Source organism: Dermacentor silvarum, chromosome 1 (genome assembly GCF_013339745.2).
Source record: "Dermacentor silvarum isolate Dsil-2018 chromosome 1, BIME_Dsil_1.4, whole genome shotgun sequence".
Taxonomy (NCBI): domain Eukaryota; kingdom Metazoa; phylum Arthropoda; class Arachnida; order Ixodida; family Ixodidae; genus Dermacentor; species Dermacentor silvarum.
In genome coordinates, this window is record NC_051154.1 from 72,280,487 (window position 1) to 72,298,285 (window position 17,799).

Sequence of the window (17,799 nt, forward strand, 5' to 3'; positions counted from 1 at the left end):
TACAGCTGGCATCTTTTCGGGGGCACTAAGAGTAATATTAGTGCCAGCCGGCATGTAAATTCCAACTGGGTTTCCAGTGGTGCATGGTGCCTTGTGACAAAATGAAAAGGCAGAAAATGAGAATGCTAAGGATGCACTCTCACAGCGAACATATACGGTCAACACTTCGTGTTTAATGCAGAAACAGCGCATCGACGCTGCACCGCCGCGACGCCGCAATCCGGCGACAAAAGCATTGGTTGTGCAGCTTCGATTCCAGGCAAAACGATGTCCACTATAGAGTAAAGTGACGCACATATTATGTTCATTTTGTTCATATATATAAGCCATGTCCATGATCAAACGTTTAAACGAGAGTTCCGATACAAGTTGTGGGGAAAAGACACAATATTCCTTTTTTATAATTTTTTTACGTGTACGCCGCGACTTGTGGACTCAGTCGAAGGGCATACCGAAGTGAAGAAGGCGAGCTGAACGCAGGTGGCACGGGAGCTGGAATAAATTTTGCCCGCGTTCGCACAAAATGCGTGCGGCGTTGGTGACTGTTGCCGGAGCCTCTCATATAAATAGGCACTTGGTGCCGCAGCTAAACGTCGCCTTCCTTCCTTCCCCCCCCCCCCCCCCCCCAAGGCCTTTCGCTCGTCGGAAGAAGGCGCGTTTGCTCTACATATATGGTGATTGTAAAGGAGGAAAGAGACGCCTACTTCTACAGCCTTTAAGGGAGCACGGCGCAGAACGCGCGTTTGTTCTCCGCCGTGCGTTCACTCCCCGTGAAAGCGCGCGTCCCTCGCGCCCTTTCACTCGCACATACAGCGTTCGGCGCGTGGCGACGATTTCATCTCCATTGACGTCATACGGAACCTCACGGCAATGGCGACGGCGACGGCAGAAATCTGCTTTGGAGTGTCCATATAATTGCTATCGCAATAAAAGAACAAAACGAAGGAAAAGAAGCGCTACGTGGGGAACGTGCGGAGGAGCTCGAGCGGCGAAGCCACGGTGGCAGCAGATCGGGTGCGACGCTCGGGAAGAAGAGCTCGGGCCGTGGTTCCTGCTGCGGCCGAGTGACCAAGGCGTGCCTACCCGGGCCAGATGCGGAGGCCTGTTCCGGGATCACGGACGAGGCCTGCTGAGCGGCTCCTGCTAGGGCGCAGTTGCTGAGGGCCGTTCTTGGTCGAGGCCTACCGAGGTGCTGTCCGCGTGGGTCGACCCTGGGTCGCGGTCCTCGAGAGTTGCGGCCGGACAACGCAGTGTTGTCCTCAACATAGCCAGGCGCCGCACACGGTAGCGCAGCCGTGTGCCGGCGACGGTGCAGCAACCGTGCAACCTCTGCCTCGGCTCGCCTCGGCGACCGTACCGCGGCAACGACAAGCGAGTCGATCGTCACGACCCAAACCGTGAGATGGTTTTTCGGAACTCTTGACGCGCCGAACGGTGGTGTAGGACTGAGCGTCGCGTAGATCAGTGTGCACGTGAAACTTTTCTGTGACATTGTTTTGTTTTCTTTTCATTTCCTTTCCTTGCCCATCGTGTGTTTGAAAAAAAAAAAACATTTTTTTTGCCTACTAGCGTTTCTTGTGCATCTTTTCTCGTCTTAAGACACACAAACAAGTGACGAACGTCCATAATCATCACACAAGTCAAGTTCAGCTGCAGTGCATGGCTATACCGACGGTGCACTGCGAACCGGCTAGGCCGTGCTCATGCTCGCATTGCATATATCAGCATCTTAGTGTGAAATCATTGCGATGAGAGGGTAAAGCGGCAACAACGGTAACAAAACATTGCTGCTTGGGAGCGACGGTGGTTCATTCTGAAGCGCCGTCAGCTACAGATTCGAAGTGAATAGTAAAAGGCCTAGCGACGATATCGGTGGCGAGCGACTGCAGCGGCGACAAGGCTGCCGGCGACGCCAGAGCGTAGCCGCGACCACTCCTCTGTCGCTGAATGACCACGCCGCTGTGCCGCAGGGAGATCTAGCAAAGAGATCCTCTGCATGCGTGACAGGAAGATCTCGCCGTTTTCCAGCAAGACCGCTGTCGGCCCGCGGTCCGCGAACTGCTAACGGCGTGCGGCGAGTTGCCGTGTCGCTAATTAACGTGGACGCGCCTTCTATTTCGGCGCGGTGGACACCATAAGTGGCTCGAGGGAAATTAACGTCACTCTGCTCACGAAGGAACTGCCTCTATTTGCGTATGGAATATGCAGAAATGGAACATGGTGATCGCTTACAATTTAATTCCGACGGTATTAATAGCTTCTTCACTCGATCATAAATTGTATTTCGCTGAAACCCTGAACCGTCGTTGTCAGGTATCGTTTTCTCAACTTAGAAAACAATTTACTGTATGCAATCCTCGCCCTTCTCGGGTTATTTTGCATCAAAAGCTTTTGCAGTGAGCCGACACTCTCGAAACCGTATACCGCAACACGATCGGCGGTGTAGGTGCGCTTGCAGCTGCTGATGCATGCCTGGCTCTCATGCAGTTTTCTGCGCAAGAAACTTCTTGGACGTTTTTCACAAGGAAACTCGTCCTCGATGATCGGAGCATCTTCACTGTTTTCAATATTCACGCTGAGAGAAGCGACAAAGAAAAAAAGGCCTAACTTGCTAAGGTTACAGTTTCGTAAAACGTAAAAACAACGTGTCCCCTGCGGCCCCGCGTTCGTTTGGGAGACTGAAAGTTGCGGCGCTTTCTCACGTAAAAGGCCGTTTTTCACGAGCGCCCCCTGGGAAGCGCTGGTTTCCCATACAGCTTCTCTGTAAAAGCAACTCCAAGCGCTTGCCGCGCGGACACTTAGGGAGTGGACCCTTACCTCGTAGGCATAACACGTGGTCAATATTGCTAGGCCATTACAGACCTTGGCGGCGCTTCTAGCCAGCAAAGTGTTCGGAAGCCGGTGCCGCAACACCGTGTACAGCTGTCCCACTCGAGGTTTGTCTGGGGGGACAAATTATACCCGTCGGCAGAATCCGAACTCGGTGTTTACAAGACCATGTTCTCCGAATCCGTTCTCAGCATCCGTACCGCGGCCCCACGGCGCGCACTGTGAGTCGCCACCCGACACCACGCAGGCTTTCCGACCACTCAAAACATAAAAAGAAAACCCAGGCGGTTTCCACCCGGACGCGTAGAAGAGAGCAGGACGTACGCATAACACGTGGGCAACTCGCGACCCTGTGAAGTATACGAAGCAAGCATGCGGCCTTACATATTGCATGGTCTTGCCAGCTAACGCGATAAGTGCCAACAGGTGGCGATCGCCAATAAGTGTTCAGAGAGAATCGACGTTTCGACTTATAGGCGAAATCTCAGAAGAAAAGAAAAAGAAGTCGCACTTTCGCCTTAAAGGGGAATCACTGATAGCCGATAACCAATTTTGGGGAATTGCACGAAGTAAGGTTCGCAGATTTATCGGCCGTATAAATTGCAGCAAACATTCACTTATTAACTAAATTAACAAGCATAGTGTCACGCGCGCACAGTAAAACATGAACAGATCTCACTCGATGACCGCGAAGATTCCTGTCAGACTGTCAGAACGTTGGCGTAATGAATTGCAGCGGCAACGGCGAGCGAACGCGTAGTGCCGCCTCTAACTTCAACGCGTCCCCGAAACTTGAGATTATGCGACCTCCAACAATAGGCAGGCTTGAAGACAGTGCACATGAGGCCACCAGTCATATCGGCTCGATTAGCCTACATTTGCACCCGCCGCAGTATTGGCTCCCTAGTAAAGGTACGACATGCGCAGCCACGGTAGGGCTAGAAGAGGAGACGCGGGGTCACCCCCCCCCCCCCCACCTCATCGATTACCGCGCGATGACCTCCCCCCTATCCACCTTGTACACTGTGCGTGCGGGAAGACGGTGTGCATCAAGCCACCATCCTTCTCGGCGCAGCCTTGCACGCTTTTCCTCGCACTCACAGCGTACGGCGCGCGGGACGCAACGGGATCTCATTGCACTTGGACTTTATACAGAACCTCAAGGTGACGGCGGCGATGACGACGAAAATTCTCCTGCAATGACCATATAATTGCTATCGCAACAATACTCTTACAACCCCCCTCCCCCACCTTTTCAGTGTCGGTTTCGTCTTGCGGGAAAGGTGGCAACCGCAGGCTCTCATGTTGAGCGAATCGATAGAGGTCACTCCCACATTGCGTAACCAGCTTCCTCAAGCGATTCTGCGCGAGTGACAACGCTCTCGGTCTGATCAGCTCCGCATAACAATACAAGAGCTGAGGCCTCTTCACCATGACAATATTCTTGCATTGACCAAGTGCTGCTGCTCGACACATTTTCAACGTCGCAACTAACCGGCAGACTGCAGGTCATAGCTTGACTACTGGAAGACTGCGTTCTTCCAGTACGCACGTAGGAGGGACATAACTACACTGGTATTACCCAGACTCCAGAAAAGGCAAGGAGAATTAAACGCTCAAGGGAGCGAAAATTGGGGCTGTGCGCATCACTCTGCCATTTCTTGGAATAAAACATGAAAACATGTTATTAAAATAAGAAATCGGATTGTTTGTTTCACAGCATTCTGAACAGTAATTAGGCTGCATGTTTGTAGCATGAATTCGCACAATAGCGAGTTTTTTTAATCTTTCAACTTCTACTGTTGGCGACCGTTTCTTGCTTTTCCTGAATGCTTTGCAGGAAGACTATGTGTGCGTTCCTGTTAAACCAACCTAGAGTTTCTTTGAGTGCTTGTATTTTAATTTGTTGCATGTCGTTAGCAGACAGAAATAAAAACATGTAACAAGAAGTCGCAAAAATTTGCACCGTCATTAAATTAAATTCTGGGGTATTACGTGCCAAAATTACGATATGATTATAAGGCACGCCGTAGTGTGGGACTCCGGGTTAATTTCGACTAACTGGGGTTCTTAAACGTGCACCACAAAGCGCGATACAAAGGGCAATACCAGTGTTTGGCTTTTGGTGCTCGTCTCAGTGAAACACACGAGTAGTGAAACCACCTATAGCAGCATGCACGGTTGTCACATGCAACCACTTTTCCAGTCTCTGGCCTCCTGCAAAAGCAGTACACTGCACTGTCTGGTCTGTTCTTTCTCTCCGCCTCTCGTTACCTTGTGAAGTAGCAGCTGAATTAAGAGCTCGGGCAGGATGGCCTCTTCAAAAAACTCTCGTGCAGCACCAAAAATGGCATTGCAAAACGTGTCGTCCCGGAAGACGCGCTCTCTGTGGTAGAACTTTGGTGCCCGCAAGTCGCAAACCTCCACGATGCTGACAGCCATCTGCGTCTGTATTTGATAATAGCAGGCGTGCTCCTTCGGCAACTTCAGCACACCATTAACATCAGTGAGACACGTCTTCACGCTAGTAATCTCCTGGGCATCCCGGAAAAAATACGGGCATTTAAACTCCACAACGCCCTTGCCACAGCACAAGCACGAGGCAGCGGCATTAGGGTGTCGCCCCAACGTATGGGTGTCTAGAACACAGGTGGAGTTCTAACTTTTTACAATATTAGTGCCTTGTTGCTTCTTTGGACTTATAGGCACTGAAAGCATCTGCCTCGTGTGCCAAGACCCAGTGGACGGCAGCAGTTTTAATTGCCTGATTTTTGGGGTAACAGATTGTCTTGAGTAATGACACACTCGGCTTGTCAACATTAGTATGACAGACACTCCTCATTACAGATGCCGCCATCCTGCTAGCCCTGTAACGACGCCAGTCCGTGCAGTTGGTATGTTGTCTTGTTAAGGATTCCACCAAATTAACGGTAGCCTCACTGATGTTGTATGTGGCCATAAACTCGCTGGCCTTTGTGCTAAGTACGTTTAAACTGTCTGCTAGCATCTCTTCATTGTAAAGGCTTCTAAGGTGGGCTGGATGTGCTCGCACAGTCTATTCAAGATTGTCACTGTACTCTGGTAGCAGAGAAAATAAAGCTCGAACCACTGAGCTCTTAAATGTGGTGATGAAGTCTCTTTGCTCGCCTGCCGATGGTCTTGCAATTTCATCCCGCTTGTTCTGCAGTAGTGCCAGTGGACCGTTCACAATCTGTTGCTCCATTCTTTCCTTTCGAGGAGGTAAACTAAATGTCTCTGATCCTTTTGAACTCGACCTTTTCAACGTAAGCAGGAAGTCAAACATTCCTTTTCTGTACATGCAGCTTTTCTTTCTGCGTTTGGACGCCCGTGCTAAGAGCTATGCACGTACAATGGGCCGCAAGGACGGTTTCATTTTTGTCGCATAGGGTCCACATCTGAAGACGTCGATCCCTCATCCTCTGAGAGTGGTTCACCTGAAACGAGGCAGAAAAAGACGTAAAATATCTGATTTAAGCAAACGCCCCGCAATCCAGCCAAATGGCTGTAAACCTCGTTGGGTTTCATTTTTATCTTAATTTAAACAAGCTCATCGGCAATCTGCCGCGAAAGGTTTAAAAGTGATGATTTGATTTGGTTATTGTGGTTTATTGGCGCAAGGGCCAGATGTGGCCAAAGAGCGCCAAGACGATGGTAATGGCTTGTTAGTGGTACATGAATAGTGAATTATATGAACATTAGATGTGGCATGGCTGTAAAGGGGCCTAAAAACAATCGCTGTAAAGTGCATAATATCTATACGTAATAAGATTATGGCAATGACTAATTATGTGTACTATGGACATGAACAATGCATTGCGAAAGAATGATACGTACGACTTACAAAATATTACGGATGCAAGAATTGGCCAGAAGCACAAGTGCCTAAACAGAGCCCTTGAAACACAAGGGCCTGGAGGCATGTGCTATAAAAAACTATCACAGCAACATCCTCTGGAGAGAGGATGCGCTACGAACTTATTGGGCTAATAACATGTAGTACAACATCTTTCAAGAATGCGAGGACTGCTTTGGTGATAAAAAGCGGTTCTTTACCAAGAAACATAGCGGGATGGGACACAATAGCGGTATGCTAGAGGAAAATGTTTCTTTCTATTTCGGCTTCCCGACACTCCAGGAGGACGTGGAGGACGGTGAGCCTCTCGCCACATCTATACCACAGGTTGGAGGGATCATTATCATTCAATAGAAAATTGTGAGTACCATATGTGTGTCCTATTCTCAGACGACAGAATAGGACATCAATTCGTCGTGTTTTCGTTGTACAGGGCCAGAAACGTAACTGTGGCTTAATCAAGTGGAGCTTATTATTTGTTTCGGCGTCCCACAAGCGTTGCCAATGGCTTCACAGTATGTTTCGTAGGAAAGGCTTCAGATCTGTAGCAGGGGCAGCAGCGGGAAGACAAATACCTTGCGATGCCATTGATTTGGCGATTTCGTCGGCAAGCACATTACCCTCAATTCCTCTATGGCCGGGAATCCATATTACATGTCTATGAGATAGGCAAATGTTACACAAGAGTGAGTAAAGCTCAATAAAAGCAGGATTTTTATGCTTTTGTAAAGATATTAGCGCTTTTACAAGACTTAACGAGTCTGTGAATATTAGTGCTTTTTTTTAAATTTCTTAATGTGTTTCACTGCAGACAGTACTGCGTAGGCTTCTGCTGTGAAGATACTTGTTATGGGGTTCAATAAGTCAGATTTAGAAAAAGAGGGGCCAACAGCTGCATAAGATACGCCAGCATGGAAGTTGGATGCGTCGGTGTAGAATTCTGATCACGAGTACTTCGATTGAAGTTCGTGGAAATGCATTGCAATTTCGAGCTCGGGAGCGTGCTTTGTGACCTCTACAAAGGATAAATCGCATTCTATAACCTGCCACTCCCACGGCGGTGACAGCTTAGCTGGAGGCATTAGGCGATGTTCTAGAAGAGGGACATCCATCTCTTCGCTAAGTTCTCTTACACGCAGTGACAAAGGCCGCCTGTGCACACTTACACGCAGTGACAAAGGCCGACAAAGGTGCACACTTCAAATCCTTAACGGTTGTAGTGCGCGGATTTGCACTACGGGGAATTGTATTGTTGTCCAGTTTACAACTACACCTGGCAATGCATAACCATAATAATCAACACAAAAATGATAAGAGACCTGGAAGGTTCTTGGAAACCACCGAGGGGGCGTATATATGACCCCCCGCCCCCTCCCTCTTTTTTTTCTTTTGTGCTGCGCACTGATATGCTCGGTTTATGCTGATGGCTATGGGGTTATACAAATGCCGAACCTTGGTCACAATAATAAACTGTTGGACTAATGGTGCACAGGGAAGCTCCAAAATCCCAGCTTTTGGATAAACGCTCACGCTCTTGTCGCATTGTCTGTGCATGCATGACGTGTTGACACGCTCTCCCTGTGCTCGCGGCAGGACGAAGAAGGCGCTGAACCTGAAGGAGTACCAACAGTTCCTGGAGGTGATAGCGAAAAACAATTAAGAAGGTCGAGGTGGAAGAGATCAAGGACAAGCTGAGCACGTGCGGTCCGCCAGCCACCACACGCACCACGGTAAGCAGACTGCGTTGTGCACCTTTCGAGCGGAGTCTCTCTGCTGTATCCGTTCTCGCATATATAGTTGCCACGAGGAGACGTGGTATCAAGTCACGCCACCTATGCATCCTAAACGAAACGCAACCACGCCCGAAATGACATTCTTATAAACACGAGGTCACCCGCGAAATATATATATATATATATATATATATATATATCCGTGACGGTATATAGCTTTAGCAATGCGACACATGCGGTTACGAGTCAGACATCTAGTCAGGTGTTCGATGACACGCGGCGATGATTCATTGGCTCAGTTTTTAGACAGTTCTTAGAGCCAGCTATAAGGCGCCCGTTCCTGCGGCGAGCGTCGGCCTCGGCGTTGTCACTCGTAACCGAGCGAACTAGCGCTGCGAAGGATCAAAGTGAACGCGGAGTGCAGCGGGGAATGAAAGACGAGAGGAGGAAAGCGGACGAAGAGGCTATGGCGAAAGCGTGAGAAGAAAAGCGTAGTGCGGCGACGATGGCTACGAGATATGGCGCCAGAGTAGCGCGCGTCGTCTGGGAGGTCTGTCGGCGGCGGCTGCTGCGAATCGCGCCCACGCGCTGGCTCTCGCGATCTCCAGATTAGCGAGGCAGTCGCGCCACACTTCGCTCCGTTTGCAACGTGCCGCACGACACAGATTGTCCGCGCCAGCCTGTTTATTTCGCATTAGGGAGTATCGTAATAGTCGGTGAAAGTTTTTTTGTCTTTTTTTTTCTGCCGCCACTGCTCGTATTGCGCAACAGTGTGCCGGGGCTCGATGTCGCGATCACAGGACTACCTGTCAGGAGATCTTGTGAGACCACGTGCCAACGCCATGTCTTTTTTTCTTTCTCTCCTATTTGTGTGCCGTTTTTTTTTTCTCGCGCTGTTTCTTTTACGACGACGGGAAATCGTCCTAGATCCTCCTCTTCCGAATGCAATGTGTTGCGTGTTTTATGCTGTGCGCCACATTCTCAATTAGAAATCACTTATTATTACCAACCCGCCGAACTTGCCGCACTTGTCAGCTTATTATTTGATGTTAGTTAAAAAGTCAATTCAAAGGGCGTGTACTAACGCATTCCTACCTCTACTAAACTGCGACCGACAGTTATGAGCTAAGAAATGGCTGGACGTGTCTTTTCGCCACGAGATAATGCGAGCGTTACCTACGTAGTGTATTCAGATAAATTATGGATGTTACGTGCACGTGTGCCACAGCACCGAGGCTCGTAGCCCTCGGGTGGTCACCCCATCCCCCAGTCATTGCTCTAAACTGTCTTCGCTCCATCACACACGCGCTATGCAGTGAAGAGGTAAATCGACTCAAGGTTGGGGACCTAACTTTTTATTCCGGACAGCTGCTATGAGCCAGGAAATGTGCGTTCGTTCATCCGTCCGTCCGCAAAAATCACCACCTGTGCCGCCTTTTCGAGGCTCGTAACGCCGCTCGCAGCTGAAGAGATATCCTCGGCTGCGCAGAATGATGCGCAGTTGGCGAAGGAGGCAAATGGTTGCGGCGCCATGGGTGTGAGGTAGATAGGAGCAGCCCAGATGTGGATGCGTGCTCTTCGAAAGCAGCATGCAGAAGGTGATGCAGTTGAAAACATCGTAAATAAACGGCAATTATGAGTTGGGAAACGGGTTAAACGTGTAACGTACACGGCGGTGTGACTGTGCTAGCACAGTCTGCAATAATACTGCGAGTTCGATTGTGTTAAAGGAATCAAGAAGTCTCACCGGATATTTTTTTAGTTCTTATTGTTAACCTGTACAGCCTCTTTAAGTCCTTTATATTATTTTAAAGCTGAGAGCTCGGCGTGATACCAACAGGTGTTACAGGGTAAACAAAACTCTTGATAAGTGAATATTTCAGCGCGAATAGACAGGACAGCGAAGCACACCCGATGTACGCCAGTGCCGAGTTCCAACTGCACTTCAGAAGCGTCAAACCAGCTAGGTTTCACTCACGCGGAGAAATCAACACGAAATTCACATTCAAAGGTAGCCATCCAGGAGACTGGACGTGAACTTGAATTTCTTGTGAATTTCTTGACGCGAACCTCTATAGTTTCGATATTGGTCTGCATGCATAAAACTTCGGAAGTCTCCAGAATAAACAGTGCATGAACCAGCGCCCGCGCACGTCGCGCGCGTTATTCGTTACAACGTGTCTAATATTTGCCTGCACTCCCTTGGCGAGAGTAACGGGCCGGTATATAGGCCCGGGAACCAACTGCTTTGCAACAAAGCTTTCCGGTCTCGAAGACTGACCCGGCCTTCGCTCTTTCGTCGCAGCCCGTGGCCACAGGCGGAGCCGTGGCTCGGCTAACGGACCACACCAAGTACATGGGCACCCACAAGCAGCGCTTCGACGAGGCCGGCAAGGGTCGGGGCAAGGAGGGCCGCCAGGACGTCCCCTCGGAGTCCGGCTACGTGAGCGGCTACAAGGACGAGGGCAACTACAACAAGCGCTCGCGGACACAGCGCCCCGTCCGGAAGCGCAGACTCGCACCCACATGGCGCCCAGCACAGCGAGCGAGCAGCACGTCCCGCTGCTGCGGTCCACAGACGAGCCTGCAGGAGGCGACGTTGCATCACGCGCGCACCTGCTTTGCGGCGCACAATGCCGCTTTCTAAACTTTAGTTTTAGATGCGAAGCATCTAAAGATCAGCAATTACTCAGTGACGCTATTAAGGCTATTGAAAAATGGTGTGACAAATGGAAAATGAAAATAAATGAGTAAAACTGTTGTATTGCGCAAAACGAATAAAATAAATAATATTTTCGATTTTAATTACACTGTGAATTCTTCGGTGCTTGCCACGGTTGACTTGCTGAAATACTTAGGCATACATATATCCGAGAATTTAAGCTGGGCAAATCATATTATAAAAATATGGTTCTTGCGACGGAAATTGCAGTTAGCCTCACAGTCAGTAAAACTAACAGCTTATTTAACGTACGTTCGGCCGACGCTAGAATATGCCAGCATAATCTGGGACCCTTATCAGTCTGGGTTAATTGAGAGACTGGAAAGAGTTCAACGTCGAGCAGCAAGGTTTATTTTATCACGTTATTCGCGCACAGATTCTGTCTCCGAAATGCTCAGTTTGCTGAACTTGCCTACGCTCGCTGAACGCAGGCGCATAGCTAGATTAAAGCTTTTTCTTCTCACTAAAAACACTTCTCTCTAAAAACACATTTAACATCAATAGTAAGCAGTATTTAATAGCACGACAAGGTAGAACACCACGGAAAAGCAAAGATAACACTTTTCAAATACCTCAGATGCACATTAACGCTTACGCATTTTCTTTCTTTCCAAGAACCATTAAAGAATGGAATTAATTACCGGTGTTAACGATCGAGGGAAAGCACCAGTGCAGAACAATTTGAGAAAAACTTAAAGCTACATTGAAAGATGCACGCATGTATTGTACTCACCGCTTTTTTTGTGTGCGTCTGTGTACATGTGCTCGTTTTTCAACACTGCATTTATAGTCTTGTATTATTGATCTTATGGCGGCGGCTTTGTCCGTCCCTCCCGCGGCGTCCCACACCCCCACAGCACATGCGCGTCCGCTCCCCCTCTCTCTCCTCTCCTACGCTCCCCCTTTCTCTCCTCTAGGAATCCTGCTACCGATCGGCGCACGCGTCCCACACCCCCACAGCGCATGCGCGTCCCCTCACCGTCTCTAACCTCTCCTACGTTCCCCCCTTTCTCTCCTCTAGGAATCCTCTACGGAGCGGCGCCCGCGTCCCATACCCCCACAGCGCATGCGCGTCCCCTCGCCGTCTCTAACCTCTCCTACGTTCCCCCCTTTCTCTCCTCTAGGAATCCTCTACGGAGCGGCGCCCGCGTCCCACAACCCCACAGCGCATGTGCGTCCCCTCCCCGTCTCTCTCCTCTCCTACGCTCCCCCCTTTTTCTCCTCTAGGAATCCGGAGCGGCGCGCACGACAGGTGGTGCGACAGCTGCATACTCCGCTGGGGGCGCCACGGTAGTTCCGCGGCATGAATATGACGGAGCGCGCGCAAGGTCGATTCACATAGGTCGCGAAGCTTCGGGCGAAAAGCGGTTCAGAACAAAGTGTCACCGACATCAGCAAGGGTGGTTATGGGAGCAGCGATTGAAGCGCGACTATGTTTGGGGGGAACAGACATTGGGAAAGAAAAAAAGCGTTTTATAATTAAAGAGAGACACAGAGATTCATTCAACGAAAATAAAGTTCCTAATCAATTTTATATACGCATGGCGAGAAAAGAAGTGACAATTCTGTTTCACTTGATCATTATCAATAAATACCTTTTTTCAGCGCCCACCGCAAGAGCGCCTATCGATAGCGGCGTGCGTTCACGCTGCTATCACTTGCAATGCAATGCAGCTCTTGAAGTGTGCAGAAAGGCGCGCTCGTAACGCTCACCTGTTGCAATACGCCTCCCTCACATGTTGTGTTGTTTTGCTTATCGACGTTTGCCTAAATTTGGTGACGCGGGTAGTTTCATTGTTTCTTAACCTGTTCAGTCAAAAGCATCAAGTTGCGACCGCCAGATAATAATTGTTCACTTTAGTTGTTTTCGTGCGACAGCGCTGGCCGACGGGCTTCGCGTCCGACGAAAGGACGAGCACTCTACAACCAAAGCGTTCGTCGGCCTCCAAAGAAAGTAGGTTTAGTGCAGGGATGCGATTTCGACACCCGTACGGCAGGCTTTTCCCTGCCTCGCTTTCCGTGATGAAAGCTCGGAACGCCCACCAAGTCGTATGGCGGGGCATTTGAATATACAGCTGTAATGGCCGGCCTCCGAAAACAAATTTCGCGCCTTTAAAAACAAAATGACGTCACTTTTGTTTTTAACGGATATGACGTCACATTATTTTTTCTTCCGCCGGAAGTGTTCCCTCCTCACACAGACGGCGCTAAGCCCCATGAACCGCCGATGAACCGCCATGTTTTGAACGTATGGGTTTCTATGGAAGCTTCGCTACCAGGTATATCTACCTTGGCGCGCGCGCCTCATTCTCTCCCCTGTGTAGCGCCGCGATGAGCGCTCGGGCCGCTGCCGCGAAACCATCTCCCGCTCAAGCTAACCATCTCCCTGCTGCTTCGCATCCACACATGGTTCCCTTTAGCAGGAGATGGAGTAATCTTTTTTCTTTTCGGTTTGAAAACTGCGATTCACGCTTATTAGAACTCAGCCGCTTAGTGAAGGGATTCGCTTATAGCGCTCACGGCACGCATCGGTTGAACTCTTTAGAAACGAGCGCCTTCCCCGTAAAGGTGATCGAGAGGCACAGATTCTCAAAAGTGGCTCACATGACGAGTGCGCCGGTACGGCCACCGAAACGGAGAACGCTGCAGGAAAGGTCACAAACTTAACGTTAAAGCTTAATTGTTATCAGAGACTAACCCGCATTTCGCGCGACGCTGCTCGGCGTGTGTCCCATTCTGATCTCGTCGAAAATCTCCGAGCCGCACCCAGAGGCACCGGCAACAGTCACCAACGTCGCGCGCGTTCGGTGCGAACGCGGGCCAAACGCCGACGGCGTCGACAACATTTCTGCGCGTTGCTGGTGCTGCTGCATGTCCAAGTTTATACAGCTGATAAAACTACTATCCTTACTCCGTATAGCTCTCTACTAATTTGCTATCGCAATTGATGCTTCGCCTTTCGGGTGAAACTGCGACACATTTTTTTTTTCTTTTTAATGCCTTCTTCCTTTTTCTGCCATAGTGCGCGACCTTTCAGTTGATAGTCGCCGTTTCTGTTGCCCTTTTCGTTGTTCTTCTGTACGGGTTTTCTACGCCCTAACTTTTTCAACCATAAACTCTTACCAACATCCCCCAGATTTCTGTCGTTCTAAGAAAGGAGTCATTCTTCCCAAAATTGCGTATGGAAGCTCGGTGTTGTTTTTAAAATCCCAAGTGCAAAATCTTAATTATAGAGGTTAGCTGAAGCGCTGTTGCAAGACTACCTTTAGGTGCATGCACGGAAAAACGATAAACGAGGCAGTTCAGCTAGGGAGAAAGATGGTTGGCGTGCTAAATTAAATTATGGGGTTTTACGTGCCAAAACCACGATCTGATTATGAGGCACGCCGTAGTGGGAGACTCCGTAAATTTGGACCACCTGGGCTTCTTTAACGTGCACCTAAATTTAAGTACACGGGTGTTATCGCATTTCACCCCCATCGAAATGCGGCTAGACTAAGCACTACGAAGTCATTGCCAGCATTTCGGGATTTTTTAAAATTATTTATCGATTAGCTATTGATTGGCTATCGCAAGGTATTGGCCACGTCTTTGGGCTCAGCTAAGCACTACCAAGTCATTCCCAGCATTTTCCGGAATGTATTGATTACTGATCGATTATCAATTAGCTATTGATTGGCTATCGATGACTGACTAAGCTTAAGTAGTCCCAACCATGCTTAGCTACACTTAGCCAGGTTCAGCTTCGCTAGTCACAGGGGTATGTGCCATTGAGCTTCGACCCATTCTGCACAACCACCGGGATCGGCCCACATTTTCTGTTCGCACGTAACGGACTTAAAAAAAAAAAAAGAAAAAAAAAAACATGGTTCCAAAGTAACCTAAGTTGCATGTTCAGTTGCAACAATTGTGAAAATGAGTTCTGGTACGCCCTTGTTGAACTTTCGCACATTCGCAAGTACGTTCATTTTGTACCTGGCCGCTTATCACCCAAGGCTTTTCCAAAGTCGGTAAAGAGGGTTCTCATATTATCATTTTGAAGAAATAGTTCAGCGGAAACCCGCTAGGAGCAGAGAATTAAATGAAAAATGAGCCATCCATCCAGTCGTAGCAATTGCTACAAAGCAAACCCATAGGGGTTCCTCGAACGAAAAGTCTCGCAGTTGAAGAAAATTTCGTCCTGGTCCGTGACTCGAACCCAGGACCACCGCCTTTCCGGGACAGCCGCTCTACCATCTGAGCTAACCAGGAGGCTAGCAGATGGCAGGGCGAAGTCGAATTTGTCAACAACTCGAAGCAAAGGCAAGTGTTTGACGCTTGCCACTTGCCGTTTCATCTAATTAAAATATTTAAGAGGTTGATTAATTAATTGGGACTAATTATCTAATTACGCGGAATGCAAAAAATAATCTGATTATCTCCAAGCGACTGCAAGCAAAATTACCTTGGTTGTGTCCAGCTACGTGGCATTTGCATATTTTGAAATCTTGGTGCATGATATTTGGGACACCCTGAATATAACTTTCAGGTAGAGGCATTTATGGTTGCCGCAAGGTTATAATTGAAAAGTTGATACATTCCCTGAAGAACTGTTCACTGTGTCGACGTTTCGGCCAGACCGACCTTTCTCGAGACAGGTCCAAAAAGGTCTGTCTGCAGCCGAAACGTCTACACAATAATAAGTTGTTCATCAAGAAGTGCATAAATTTACAGGCCGGTGTTCATCTTTAAGCTTTACGGAGTTTTTAAAAAGTGCATGTGGCAGGTAGCACAATTCTTATCGATGAGTGGGGTTATTCGAACAGGCGGACATCGGTAGCACGAGAAATCGAAGCACATATTCAACTAATTAACAAGAAATGACTAAGGAACTTAGTTAATTACTTTACGACACATATTGAAATTTACGAATTGTAGCCAGTGAATTTTTTTCGTAGTAGTCTTTTATTGTTCCAGACATGTAATACATCACATGGCTGAGGAGATGGGAAAAAAAGCCACTGTATCGCGGCTTGACATTAATTGCAAGACGCATCCACTTGAAATGAATTTCCAGGATGACACCACTGCAGTTTCGAGATATTACTTCCCAAAGTGTTGGACGAAATACACGGGCGTTCCAGTTACTTTTGTGCTTCAATGTAAACAGAGCATTTTGGTAAACAAGTAAGTGGAACAACAGAGCGTTTTTACGGCGAGTTTGATGACGCATATCTGCAAACTGGTGTCATTCTGGAAATTCATTCCAAGTGGATACGCCTGACAAGCTTACCGGGTACAATTCGTAAATTGCAATATGTTTCGTAAAGTAATTAACCAAGAAGTTAATTAGTAAATTTTTGTGAATTAATTGAATATCTGTGTCGATTTCTCGTGCTACTAATGTCCGCCTCATCCAATAACCCAGCTCAATGATAAGAAATATGCTACCTGCCACAGGCGATTTCTAAAAATTCCGTAAAACATAAAAATGAACACCCTGTATATTGTTACAGTGCGTCAAAGGTAGTGGAGCGACAGCATCAGCAGCAACAACATTAGGAGAGCAGCGAAGAAGAGACGGACGACTTGTAGTACCGGCACCCACTTGCCCTACGGCTCCCTGCAATACACGCCTTCTACACACCCCGTAACTATATATATATATATATATATATATATATATATATATATATATATATAGAGAGAGAGAGAGAGAGAGAGAGATGTGAGGGTATGCCGGAATTCGGTAGTTGAACAGGAACTTGTAGGGTGATGACGCACGTACGAAAAAAGAAAAACGATGCTATATTTCCGACGTTTCGGCTGGGGTCCGGCCTTCGTCAGGTATATATATATATATATATAATGCATTTTGAACACACTATCTTTTCTTGGCGATTTAATACCACTTTTCCGTATGGAGTATGTGTTTCTAAGCTATAGTCTCTTTCGTGGGTCGATCCTGGAGATAGTACAGTCTAAAAATGTGGCCTGATCCCGCCGGCAGTGCAGTCTAAACATGATTTATTGGCATCTTCTTTGAAAAGGGGCGGTGACAAATAGTCACCTAGCCTGCTTGATTTATTCAGGTATACTGTACATGTGTTTCATTCTAGCATTTTTGTATACAACTCCATAACTTTTTTTTTTCTCTCTCACGGCTTTTCTATCTACCTTGTATCGCTACCTACGCCTGTAACGGATCCGGTCGTATCAGTTTCTTCCCTGCTTTTTTCCCCCACCATTACTGCAAACGTCTCTTGCTTATCTCGACAGCTGACCGGGCGGTTCGTGCTTCCATCCACTTTAAATCCAAACACTTCTGGAAGGTGTATTTTACTTCCGGGTCTCACTGGGTGAATCTTCCGCACGTGGAGGAGCGCGCTATATCGCGCTCGTGCCGGAGAAATTTCAGTACATCGTGGGAGTGGCAGGGAATGAGACCAGTGCTCGCTACTCGCCTTCGCATTGCCACGTCGCGCCGAAGCGGACTTTGAAGAGCGGAAGAAAAAACGTGCAGAGGCTGCCAGACGTCGCTATGCATGCACTCAAACAAGTTGGATATAGCGATTCAACTTCTAGTTGACGTCGATCGAACGTTGTCGCTACAGCGCGGCTTTCGCAATAAATTATACGGTTCATACACCCCACCCGCAACT

At 48.3% G+C, this 17,799-nt stretch overlaps 1 protein-coding gene across 1 annotated transcript in view; it reads left to right on the forward strand.

The window, feature by feature from the left end:
- LOC119465733 (tubulin polymerization-promoting protein homolog) overlaps positions 1-11,088 on the forward strand; it is a 114,851-nt gene extending 103,763 nt beyond the window's left edge. The window contains exon 5 of the mRNA XM_049669510.1: positions 10,915-11,088. The gene's annotated coding sequence lies outside the window, so the exon portion shown is untranslated. The remainder of the gene's footprint in view (positions 1-10,914) is intronic.
- Positions 11,089-17,799: the final 6,711 nt, after the last annotated feature.